This window comes from Odocoileus virginianus, chromosome 11 (genome assembly GCF_023699985.2).
Source record: "Odocoileus virginianus isolate 20LAN1187 ecotype Illinois chromosome 11, Ovbor_1.2, whole genome shotgun sequence".
Classification (NCBI taxonomy): domain Eukaryota; kingdom Metazoa; phylum Chordata; class Mammalia; order Artiodactyla; family Cervidae; genus Odocoileus; species Odocoileus virginianus.
The window spans coordinates 16,303,471-16,316,721 of record NC_069684.1 but is presented as its reverse complement, the minus strand read 5'-3'; the positions used below and the strand labels follow the sequence as shown (position 1 = coordinate 16,316,721).

Below are 13,251 nucleotides of genomic sequence, written 5' to 3'. Positions count from 1 at the left end.
TACATTCCTAGGCCTGAAATCTGTGACACTGTCCCTCAAAGGACAGGCGTGCGTGCTCAGTCACTAACTCATGACTGACTCTTAGCGACCCTATGGACTGTCGCCCAGCAGACCCCTCTGTCTAGGGGAATTTCCAGGCAAGAATACTGGAATGAGTTGCCGTTTCCTTCTCCAGGGCATCTTCCTGACCCAGGGATCAAACCTGCATCTCCTGCATTGGCCGGCAGGTTCTTTACCACTGAGACACCTGGGAAACCTTCAGTGGGCAGGAGCCTTCCCCAATTCAATCATCCAGGGAAGAAAAGTGTGCCAACATGGGAAAAGCAGTGAGCGGGCAAGAGCCATGTTGGACCCATACGCAAAGTGGGACAAAATCGTGGCTCTATAACATTAGCCCTTCACCCAGATTCTCCTAGTAAAACAGATTCCTTCCTACTCCCTAGCTGCTGTCTTTGTGATGGCCAGAGGACCTGGTAAGGTGGATTGTGTGTCTGTCACTTGCTGGGTCCAAGGCACCCAGCACACAGGCTTACCTGCACACGTGCCAGCCAGGTGCCTCCTCACTGCAGGTGACCTAGGAAACCACTGAGCTCGGTCCAGAGGTCAAGCAACATCTTTTACACATAGTAGAAGTAAGGGTTGTTATGGGAAATGACACATATGTTAGGTATATTCATACTTTGTATTACAATTTTTTTTTAAATTACTACTTTAGGGCATTCTGCATTCATGTGGACGAACTTGAAGCCAAAGCCTTAGAAATTATCCCCTAGTATTCATGGAATCAATACTAAGGTAAGATTCAATGTTTGCATCGTGAACAAGCAAGTGACAACATAAATAAAAGGACCAGAGATGTGGAGAGTGAAGTCCCTTCTAAAACAAGGCCATATCTAGGAACCCTGGCAAACCCTTCTAGTTCCTGCATGAGTTTCAAGTTCCCAGAAATGCCTCTTATAAAGCATCACTTAGCAAGGGAACAGCAGACACCTACTTTATAGCTTCTCCTATAACTGAAGAGTTTCGGGAGCAAGGGAGGGAGAGAGGACAGGTGATTCGGTGCCCCAGAGTCCCTGAGAAACTTTTCAAAAGTACATCTTATAAAGACTCTGATTCCTCTTTACAACTGGTGCTAACCATGCCACCTGCTAAGCTGAGCAGGTGGAGATTTGAACACCAAGATAGAGCAGGTAATTAACGACCTAAAGTAGGAAGACCTGATATCCCCAGAAATGGCTTCTCTACTCTTAAAATTAATGTGGGAGTATTTTGTTTCCAAAACCAAATTCCCCTGAAGGGGTAACACTTTAGACTGTCTGTTATTTACATCTCAGTGTGAATTTGTTTCAGATCCCGTTCTGAAACTAAGCACTGGTAAGAACAAGAAAAGAACACGACAACCCCACATGGCTTGGAGCATGGGTCCCCAGTCTTTCTGGCACCAGGGAAGGGTTTCACGGAAGACAATTTTTCCATGGATCAGGGCGAGGGGTGAGGGGTGATTGAGGGTTGATTCAAGCAATTACATTTACTGTGCACTTTATTTCTGTTGTTCATGTGTCTTCACTCCAGCCTCTTCCCTAGACAATGCAACCTGACTACAGAGTTTCCCCCCACACCACCTCCCAGGAGGTGGTGGAAAGGAAACCCTGGTCTGGGCCCCACAGTGTCCTTCAAGGAGAATCATGCAGGAGAAACTGACATGTCAGCTGTCAGCCCTGAACCAAAGACCTGCTGTCTCCACGGAGGTGTGCCTGGGCTCCCCCACCCTGGGATGAAATCAGGGCTCAGACAAGGGGTTTGAAGCCATCCATGGTCTGACAGCATAATACCCATGACTTTCACAGTATGTGTCTTTCAGCTGCAGAAATAAGGGCAGGGTAATTTTAGCTCCACGTGTATTAGCACGACTCCATCTCTCCTACCACCAGACTGGCTCCAGACAGAGACCCATTGTGTTCTTCTGCATCAAGGCACTCAGACACTGAAGAATCACAGACTGGGGACTTTCCTGGTGGTCCAGTGGCTCAGAATCCACATCCCCAATGCTGGGGGCCAAGGTTCAATCCCTGGTCAGGGAACTAGACCCCACCTGCCTCGTCGAAGATCAAAGATCCCACGAGCTGCAACGAAGACCTGGCATGGCCAAATAAATATTAAAAAGAAAAGAAAGAACCAGACTGCAAACTCTGGGGAGTCAACTGGGGCTCAGGTGGAGAACAAGGCTCAAGGCTACCAGCAGTTCTCAGCTCACACCCCAGAGCTGCATATCCTGAAGTGACGACCTCTGAACATCTGAGGGGACACGGTGCTCCCAGCATCTGCTGGCTGACGCACAGCTCCCCTAAAAGCAGCTCCACACAAACAGAGCACAGTGCAAAGAGGACTCCCCTGTGCGGAACGCTCGGCCGGCCAGCATCCTGTGACCTAGAAAGGAAGAGTGACCTAACAGCCCTCTTTCTCCTCCTTTTTCTGTTTTTTGCTTGAGAGGCTCTTCTTTTTCCTGATTTTCTTCCTACTTCTGTAGATGTGCTTTTACGTATAAGTTGGTTTTTTTTTATTCTTTATAGGATATCATCTACTCTCACTTTCCTAATTTTATGGGTCTTATATTTTAGTGGAAAAACCTAGGATCTCATCATTTCCACTCTAATCAGTTTTGCCCTCCTCAGCTGTCTCTCTTTGCTCACCAAAGACTAGGCACAAGTGCTTAGTGAAGGAAAAGTTTCAAGAATCTGAACTATGAAGTACGTACAAGAGCACACGCACACCTGCACACACCCCCTTGCCACTTGTGTCAGAATGTACGCCTGGCTCAAACGCATCCGAGCCAATTGAAGACAGACCTTTCCTCTCTCTAACTACAGTCTCCACATCTATGTGGCACCTCACATCTGATTGCCTTTAGGATCCAAGGACTGCATTTCCTTAGCTCCTGGTGAACTGTAAGTTACTCCAAAGGGCCCAAGACTCTATGGCATACCATGGGATGACCAGGCTTTGGCCCTGGATAACACTCACTGGCATTCCCCTGTCTACTTGGGACAAGCTACCTATAGCCTGACTTTAAGAAAAAGATACTGAGTTGCAAACAATTGTCAAGTTAATTCTTCTCTTTTCAAATCTCACCCCTGCTCCTTAATTGCTCTGTGAGCTCAAGCAACTTCAACATTTCTTTGCCTCAGTTTTCTCCTCTTTAACATAGAAATAACAAAAATCATGTATCCCTTACGGGTCATGGTATCCAATCAGCATGAAACACCTACAGCAACAGACTCCAACTCTGGACAGCTTATCCAACAAGATAGCACATAGGCTGAAGGGAAAGAAACTAGATGCTGAGGTCCTAGAAAAGGCGGGAAACAACAAGATTCCAGGTTACAGAAATAGACGCTGTCCTCAGGGCAGCCCTGTCGGGATTCATCAGCTCTGTTCACTGTTTCCACCTTGTTTCACTCAACTCAGGTTTTGTATTTGCAAGAGAGAGAGCCTGATCGGTCCAGGACAGATCACACACCTGTCCTTGTTAATGGTGGAGGACATAGAAATTACAGGTGTGGTATAAAGCCTCAAATTAAGATCCAGGGATTTCCCCTGGCAGTCCAGTGGTTAAGACTCCATTCTTCTAATGCAGGGGTCACAGATTTGATCCCTGATCAGGGAACTAAGATCCCACATGCCATGCAGTGCAGCAAAAAAAGAGAATTTAAAATTAACACCCAATATTATATGTGCCTTAACAACTGGGGAAAATTGGAGGGCTTTCACTGATCTAACCATAATTCTCCCCCCTTTCTGCTCCTGCAAATAGGGCCCCCTAGCCAAATGACTTTTCATGCAAAGATGGGAACAATAAAGGACAGAAATGTTATGGACTTAACAGAAGAAGAATATACTAAGAAGAGGTGGCAAGAATACACAGAAGAACTGTATAAAAAAGATCTTCACGACCCAGATAATCATGATGGTGTGATCACTCACCTAGAGCCAGACATCCTGGAATGCAAAGTCAAGTGGGCCTTAAGGAAACATCATATGAACAAAGCTAGTGGAGATGATGGACTCCAGTTGAGCTATTTCAAATCCTAAAAGATGATGTTGTGAAAGTGCTGCACTCAATATGCCAGCAAATTTGGAAAACTCAGCAGTGGCCACAGGACTGGAAAAGGTCAGTTTTCATGCCAATCACAAAGAAGGGCAATGCCAGAGAACATTCAAACTATGACACAATTGCACTCATCTCACATGCTAGCAAAATAATGCTCAAAATTCTCCAAGAGAGGCTTCAATAATATGTGAACTATGAACTTCCAGAAAGCGAGAGAGTTCCAGAAAAACACCTACTTCTGCTTTATTGACTATGCCAAAGCCTTTGACTGTGTAGATCACAACAAACTGTGGAAAATTCTTCAAGAGATGGGAATACCAGATCACCTGACCTGCCACCTGAAAAATCTGTATACAGGTCAGGAAGCAACAGTTAGAACTGGACATGGAACAACAGACTGGTTCCAAATAGGGAAAGGAGTACATCAAGGCTATATATTGTCACCCTGCTTATTTAACTTATATCCACAGTACATCATATAAAATGCTAGGCTGAATGAAGCCCAAACTGGGATCAAGATTTCCAGGAGAAATATCAATAACCTCAGATACACAGATGACATTACTCTTGTGGCATAAAGTGAAGAGGAACTAAAGAGCCTCTTGATAAAAGTGAAAGAGGAGAGTGAAAAAACTGGCTTAAAACTCAACATTCAGAAAATGAAGATCATGGCATCCAGTCCCATCACTACATGGCAAATAGACGGAGAAACAATGGAAACAGTGAGAGATTTTATTTTGGGGGGCTCAACATCACTGCAGATGGTGACTGCAGCCATGAAATTAAAAGATGCTTGCTCTTTGGAAGAAAAGTTATGACCAACCTAGATAGCATATTAAAAAGCAGAGACATTACTTTGCCAACAAAGGTCCATCTCGTCAAAGCTATGGTTTTTCCGGTAATCATGCATGGATGTGAGAGCTGGACTATAAAGAAAGCTGAGCACTGAAGAATTGATGCTTTTGAACTGTGGTGTTGGAGAAGACTCTTGAGAGTCCCTTGGACAGCAAGGAGATCAAACCAATCAATCCTAAAGGAAATCAGTCCTGAATATTCATTGGAAGGACTGATGCTGAAGCAGAAACTCCAATACTTTGGCCACCTTATTTGAAGAACTGATTCATTGGAAAAGACCCTGATGCTGGGAAAGATTGAAGGCAGGAAGAGAAGAGGATGACAGAGGATGAGATGGTTGGATGGCATCACTGACTCGATGGGCATGAGTTTGAGCAAGCTCCAGGAGTTGGTGATGGACAGGGAGGCCTGGTGTGCTACAGTCCACGGGGTCACAAAGAGTTGGACACGACTGAGCGACTGAACTGAACTGAACTGATCCAAATGACTGACCCTCCTTATCGAACAGACCAAGTGCAATTCCTGCCTCTCCCTGAGTTGCTGAGTTCAGTTCTCTGCCAGCTCATGGAATTATTCAAACAACCCAATCACACCCTCACATGGGGATCAGCAGGTCCTCATCCTCTTGATGCTGTAGAGTGTGCCTCCCACAGTCCCTGCTGGGCCACTCTCTTCCTGTGTGCGGCCCCCCGCGACTCTGTGTGGCCGGTGCTGTCCTCCTCCCCCAGCCCGTGAGTCCACATCATCAGTAAACTTCTGTCAGTCTCTCCTGTCTGGAGTCAGGCATCCTGTGTCCCGCCACCCCCTTAACCCTGTGGAGGGTGAAGCTCCATTGCTTCACCAATGGAGTGAAGAGGAGCCCCCTTGAGTACATGTTCCAGGAGCTGGGTGGGTCCCAAGAGGAAAATCAAGAGCTGTGACCAGAGACCAGGAGGAATGCAGGTCTAGCAAGAACAATAGGTACACAGTACATCATGAAAAGTACTTAACACAGGGCTTGAAAACCAGAAAACGGTTCCAAAAATGTAGGCAGTGGTAATATTATTTCCATATTGTCCTGGAAATCAACAAAGTCTCCGAAAATAAACCTCCCATTGTAGCGTTTTCCAAGTTTATGGAGTGCTCTCTGCCCCTCCTCTCCAGACCCAGCACTTCATGTCAGTACAAAGCATCAGGCATCAAAAAGCCCAAGGCAGGACTTCCCTGGTGGTCCAGGGACCAGGACTCTGAGCTCCCAGTGCAGGGGGTCTGGGTTTGATCCCTGGTCAGGGAGCTAGATCTGGCATGCCGCAACTAAGACACAGTGCGGCCAAAATAAATAAACATTAAAAAAAAAAAAAAAAAAGCCAGAGGCATCATTAGAGCAACCACAGCTGTGGGTCCCAAAGCAGGAAATCCAAAGACGCTGGCAGCCACCCCCATGCATGGGATTCCTGCGTTGAGCAGATAGATGAGGCAGTAGCGCATTGCACGAGCACCTTGCTCTGCAAGTAACATCAGCGTGTCAGACTGGAAGGGAACAGGTGATGAACCAATACCCCCTGCATAGAGCCACACCTCTCATTATGTACGTCCTCCAGGTAAGAGGAACACAATTAAAAACACTACCTTTGGTGAGCGCTGGCCTTCTGAGCAGAATGTGTAGCTAGTGCCTGTTGGTTTATCCCAATCACAAACACCAAGGAGCCCCTGACCCAAACATCAACCTGTTGCCTATCATTCTCCACTAAAATGTCATTCTTCCAGTTTCTGAGTTTTTTTTCAAAACCACACAGGTCCCGCCTTTTTAGCAAATACCTCACATTTGCAGAGGTTTGCTCTCCTTAAGCTGAGAAATGAAATAGGACACAGGCTGGATACCTGGCTGGAAGCAGAACACCCGACTAGGACAAGACCCAGGAGGGAGGAAAGGAGGACTGAGCAGTGGCCGGGGACGCACACCGGTGACAAATACTAAGACAGCTATGCAGTGGGCCAGGGTCAGCCAGCATCGACCCCACCCTGGGCTCTGGGACCATCCAGCTAAGTGAGGCTTCAGCCTGGCTTCAGCCCTAAACTCTGTGCCAAGCCCTTGGCCTCTGCCTCAACAGTCAGGGGTATGCTGGCCCCACATGTTGGCTAAATTCCCAAAGTCCCCAGTCGCTGCACAGGACCTGGGATCTCAGCTCTCTGAGCATCAGAATCCTAAAGTGGGGCTTTCAGCATGCCAATCCCTATTCTCCTCCTTTGCTTCCCCCCATCCCAGAGATTTTCAACTGTGTTAGGTTTAGAAATTGAAATTCTTGAGTAGCTGCAAGCACAGTTCTCTGCTGTTTAAGAGCAGCAAGAATAATAAACGCTTATTAAACACCAGGCACTTTATAACTATTATCTTCTTATCTCCTATAATAACCCTCAAGGTGGGCTGTGTTACTCCCACTAAACAGACGAGCCTGGCATGTTAAGGGATTTGTCCAAGGTCACACCAACAGTCAATGACAGAGCTAGCACGCAAATCTAACTGCAAAGCCTCGAATACATTCATTGCCTCTTGAAAACATTTTTCAAGGACAGCATCACGTCGTAATCATGATGGCAAACTTAACCATATAACCATGAAGAATCCATGAAAACATGACAGACTTTTCTGAAAATTTTACTCAGGCGTTCAGGATATAAACTACTTGGACATCAATCCCTAGCCACAGTTGATCACATTACTCAGGTCTCAGAGAGCCAGACCCTGTCCTAGAAGCTAGATAAATAAATTTACCTTGTTGCATCTGAATTCTACCATAAAATCCTGCTATCTTTTTGTCTGTTTCTAGAGTCCTTATTGATATATCTTTTCAATGTGTTCACGTATCACCCACAGCTTGGAGCACCATATGAACAGCATTTACACCTTTTTAAAATGTGGGCATCCTTTAAAATATTCACATTTTACAAGAAACAATACCATTTAGGATGTTCCAACAGAAAAGGATTCTTTTCCTTCTGTTCTTCTATTGTAGTCATGGAGACTTCAAATTTGGTAGAAATGAACAGACAAAATTAAAACCTGCACAAAAAGCAGGTATCAGAGCAAATAACAATGACAGTTTATATTTCAGGGCTTTTTGTGTCTGAGGAAATCGATCATTCTACAGACGTTACCTCTTGCTGATCTCTCACTAAGGTAGGAAAAGGACAGGTATTCCTGCCCCCATGAGACCCACATGGGAACCACTGGTGAAGACCACAGTGAAGGAAGACTGGGTCTGTGCCTCAGGGACACAGCTGAAAGAGACACTTGCTCCCACCCAGCAAGTGTCATCAGACAGGTCAAATTAATCATCTGAAGTTAATGTTATCATCAGTCAACTCAGCCACATTGATCTGTATAGACAAGAATTGCCAGATTTATCTACAAACCACAGAGATATACATGTAGCCATTCTCCCCCAGACCCCTCTCCCATCCAGGCTGGCACATAACACTGAGCAGAGTTCCATGTGCTACACAATAGGTTTTTGTATAGCTGAGTCCCTTCACTGTTCAGCTGAAGCTATCACATTGTTAATCAACTATTCCCCAATATAAAATGTTTTTGGTGTGAAAAAAAAAATTAATAGATTTTAAAAATTAGAAAACAAACCATGGAGAAGAGCTAAGAATAAACCTCCAGTCGTTGCATTGAATGCGGGGCTTTAAAACACCTCCCTGCCCTGCCAGACATTCTCACCTTTTTTTTTCAGACATTGCTCACCTTGATGGCTGCAGGTGTCCTACATGTCCCCACACTGTCACTGGGGGAGGGGGTGGTGGTCACTAAAACACAGATCTGATCACCTTACTCCCCGCCAGTGACTAGGGGATGGACTTGAAACTCTCCCTGATGACACGGTCCTTCCTGATCTGACCTCTTGCCTAGCGTTCTGTCCCCTCTCACTTCCCATCCCCACTGACATGTCGTAGTTGTAAGAAACTATTGGTGACTAGCAGTCATTTATATTCCAGGCTGTGGCCTGGCCATACCACCACTCATGACCAGATACATACGCCCCAATCTCGACCCGCTATCGCCTGTATGAAAACAACCACGTATCCCTCGTTTCTTACCTTTTTTAAACATTTTTATTGTGGTATAGTTGCTTTACAATGTTGTCCTTACTTTTTTAAAGTAACGTCTTATTATTTTAGAAAAAAAAGCACATGAAAAATATGGTAAATGAAGAAAATTAGAAATGAGAAAACTAAAAGAATATATAATCCCATTGTGCACAGATAACATCTTGTTAGTATTTTGGGTATAGTCCTTACACTCTTCTTTGTATGCACAAGTAGAGACATTTTCTACCACACCAGTTTGAACTTCTGAGACTCAGCTTCAGTGCCACTTCCTGTAAGATGATTTTTCTAACCTTTTCTCCCCCTCATCTTCCCAAACTTAATCATGCTCTCTCCCACTCACCCTTCAGGTCTCAGTTTAAATGTCATATCCTCAGACAGTCCTTTCCTGACCCTCCCTCAAGTATATAACTTACATCACCCCATTGACTCTCTCTCTCTCTCTCTCTCTCTCTGATAACACAGTCTTTCTCTTTCATCACTTTATCTGAATTTATAATTGTATATTTATTTGTGTGTTTATACATTCACAGCTTTCCCATTAGATTGATAGTTCCATGAACGCTGGGGACATAACTTGTCATGCTTATCACTGTACCCCGAAACCTGAAACAGCATCTAGTGTCATCAAAAACACAATGCATATGTTTAAGAAACTGATGAATGGCAGGTCCCTTCTCCATACCCCCACGAACATCTTACCAATATCTGCCATGTCTCTATTTACCTATTTTATGATACCAGTTGCTCACCACTTAACTGAATGCTCCTGGAAGAAAAAGACTGTGTTTAAGTCCACGACTTCATTCTTAACACATGACCTCATAATATATGACCTCATTACATCCGTATCACACAATGCCCTGCTCGTGTCATGCGTTCAGTTCTTTTGAATGGTTTAAAATGAATGAATGAATTGCTATATAGGCAAGACAGCTTGCCTGTGCTGTTCTTGGGTGGTCCCATTTCTTATGTAAATTCTTTATTCCTGATTTTGCTTAGGAACAGTTTCCACATACCAAAATATTGCTGAAAAGTGAAAACATTGCTTCTTGCTCCAGATGTTTCATTTTTCAGAAGCCAAACATCCAGATCATTGCACACATATGAGAAATTGAGTGTCTTTTCATCCAGGTGTTTGGCATCTTCTTGGACCATTCAGAGGCTCGGGGGGGAAAAAAACAACAGATGCTTTGCCCCTCCACCACCAAAAAAACTAGATAAATGTAAATAGGTTTAGAGGCAACTAAAATAATAATTTCTGTGATTAAAGCTCGCATTTTCAGTGCACCATAATCTTTCTACATTTAAAGAGCAGTGGTTTACATAAGAGACAACTGTTATGTGGGAATATCAGTGAGTTTTCCTTCAGCTATAAATGAAAAAACCCAACTGAAAATGACTGAAATATCAATAATTTTAGTACAGCATATAAGAGGGCGTCTGGAGGTTGGCTAACGCAACACTTCAGCAGCACCAACAAAGATCCAAGTGCTTTCTATCCTTCTGCTCTGCCTTTCTTAGAAAACATCTTCCTCAGGGTTTCAAAGTGGCAGGAATAGGACCAGGTGTCAGACACAAGCAGCTGCCTTCAAAGAAGGCCGCTATTGTGACTTCCCTGAAAGTCCAGCGGTTAAGACTGTGTGCTTCCAGTGCAGAGGGAGTGGGTTTGATCCCTGGTCAGGGGCTTCCCAGGGGGCGCTAGTGGTAAAGAACCTGCCTGCCAACGCAGGTAGACATTAAGAGATGCAGGTTTGATCCCTGGGTCGGAAAGATCCCCTGGAGAAGGGCATGACAACCCACTCCAGTATTCTTGCCTGGAGAATCCCATGGACAGAGGAGCCTGGCAGGCTGAGTCGGACATGACTGAAGCGACTGAGCACGCACACACAGGGAACTAAGATGCTACAGGGAACAGTCAAAAAAATCAAATAAAAAGGAAGGCAGTTATTCCCAAGCACCTCTTTACACTGGCAACGTAAACTTTAGTACCCTTCCCCTACCCATCTCACTTCTAGCCCTAGAGATCAAGATTGAGTCAAATGTCCACACTCAACCTAGTTATTGGAAAGAGGAGCAAGATGAACACAATTGCTTTAGATCAACGGTTTTCAAGCTTTAGCCCAGATGGGCATCATTCAGAGGGTTTGTTAAAACAGAGTGCTGGGCTCTACGCTAAGCTTTTGATGCAATAGATCTGTGGTGGGGCCTGACATTCTGCATTTATACTAAGTTCCCGGATGATGCTGATGCTGCTCAGCCTGGGACCACAGTTGAAAGCCTCTGGCAGAGAGTAGTCATGAACTATCTTCCAGAGATGGGGAAAGCGACAACCTGCCAAGTACCTTGGTTGCCTGAGAGCCATACAGATTCATGATTTTTCTTTACAAGGAAGAGAGGAGTAGCTGTAGGCCAGCAACATTAGGGTCTACCACAGTGAAATAGAATAATAATAGCTAGCGTGTATTCATTGTTGAGTCCTGCCCCAAAGCCACAGGGGCAAGGCCTTGCACCAAGACTGCAGAAGCAGAGCCCAGAACCAAGGTCACCTCTGAAGCTGACTGAGCCCCTTTGTAACCATTGCAAAAGCCCCCAGATAATCACCAACAAGCTTCCCGACTCCTGATTAAGCAAAGATGCCCACTCCAGTAAACACCCTAGAGCATCTTGACCAATCACCTAACACCAGCCTTCCACCAGGAATTTTCTTTGTCTTGAGGCTGTAAAAACTGGCTATTAACTCACAAAAACGCTCAACTCTCAGGAGTTGTCAGCACACTGCACTCGCAGGGCCCACTTTATCTCTGCTCTTTGTTCTTGATAAACTCCCTCCTTTCTGAAATGCTCTGTGTCTGGAAATTCTTCTACAACCCATGCTCAGACTGCCTCAATGTTCATTATTGTTGTTGTTCAGTCACTCTGGGTAGCTCTCTTTACTAGAACTAGCTTTCTGACCAGGACACTCTGCACAGAATTAGGGAGATGATATAAGCACCAAGAAAATGCCCAGTGCATTTTTTTATTTGAAGAAATATATTTAGTTGTATCTACGTAGTCAGATGAGGGCCACATGATGTCCTGTAATAAGAAAGTGAAAGTCATGCTCAAATTCAGCCTCAACTGAAGGAGAAAGCTGAGGCTGTTTGGGGAGAAAATAGGTGGATGTAGAAGAGGCTACTGGAAACGTCAATAACTTCCCTATGAAAAGAGTCGGGCTCATCTTTCCTCCTAGAACCAACAGCGTCTCCTTCCCCTTATCTGACAATGACTTGAACTGAAACTGGTGAAATAAAATGATGACTCTGACCTCAGCACACAGACAGAATCAGCTCTCCAGCTCATTTCACTGACAGCACCCCCAGATAAAGGGTGTTTAGCCAAAAAGGACTAAAAGTCTCATGTTTCAGCAGCTCTGAGAGAGAGATCTGCCCTGATGGACCACCCAATCTCAAACAGTGCCCTCCAACCCATTGATACTCTTTTTCTTATTTTATTTATTTATTTCATTGTGTTAGTTCTTAGTTTCAACATGTGGGCTCCATCCAGGAGCACTCAGGCTCAGCAGTTCTCACATGGTGACATGTGGGATCTTAGTTCCGGGATCAGGGATCAAACTCACATCCCCTGCATTGCAAGGCAGATTCTCAGCCCCTGGGCCACCAGGGAAGTCCCTCCCACTGTTACTCTTGAGTCCTTTTCCTTTTGTATTTTCCTCTGAGAACTTACCAGGATCTGAAATTACATTGCTGCTTGTCTTCTTTATTGTCTGCTTCCCGCATGAGAAAGAAAGTTCCAGGAAGGGAGGAATGTTGTCTGTTTTGATCGCTGGTAGGTCCTCAAGTCCTAGATGTATAGTAATTGCTAATTAAATATGTGTTGAATGAACAAATAAACAAATACATAAGTGGAAATTTAAATAACAGAGACAAACCATCTCTGTCTCAAAACTGGAAATTTTATCAGTGATGAGACAGAAACCTATTATCCCAACAGTATATTCATTAATATTTCATCAAACAAGAGAAGAGAAAAGAAAGGACTGTGAAAACTGTCATCCATGAAGCTGGGATGAGGGCCTAAACTGCATACTGAGATTTAGACAAGTCTCAGCGTGGCCAGAGCTGTGACAAGCTTCACATGAGGGACTAAAGCACCTTTGGGGACAGAATATGTCCTAAGAGTAAGCAGAGTTGACTCCA

At 44.7% G+C, this 13,251-nt stretch overlaps 1 protein-coding gene across 1 annotated transcript in view; it reads right to left on the bottom strand.

The window, feature by feature from the left end:
- The window catches only part of RGS8 (regulator of G protein signaling 8), a 72,852-nt gene extending 59,960 nt beyond the window's left edge, over positions 1 to 12,892 (bottom strand). The window contains exon 1 of the mRNA XM_070473969.1: positions 12,779 to 12,892. The gene's annotated coding sequence lies outside the window, so the exon portion shown is untranslated. The remainder of the gene's footprint in view (positions 1 to 12,778) is intronic.
- Positions 12,893 to 13,251: the final 359 nt, after the last annotated feature.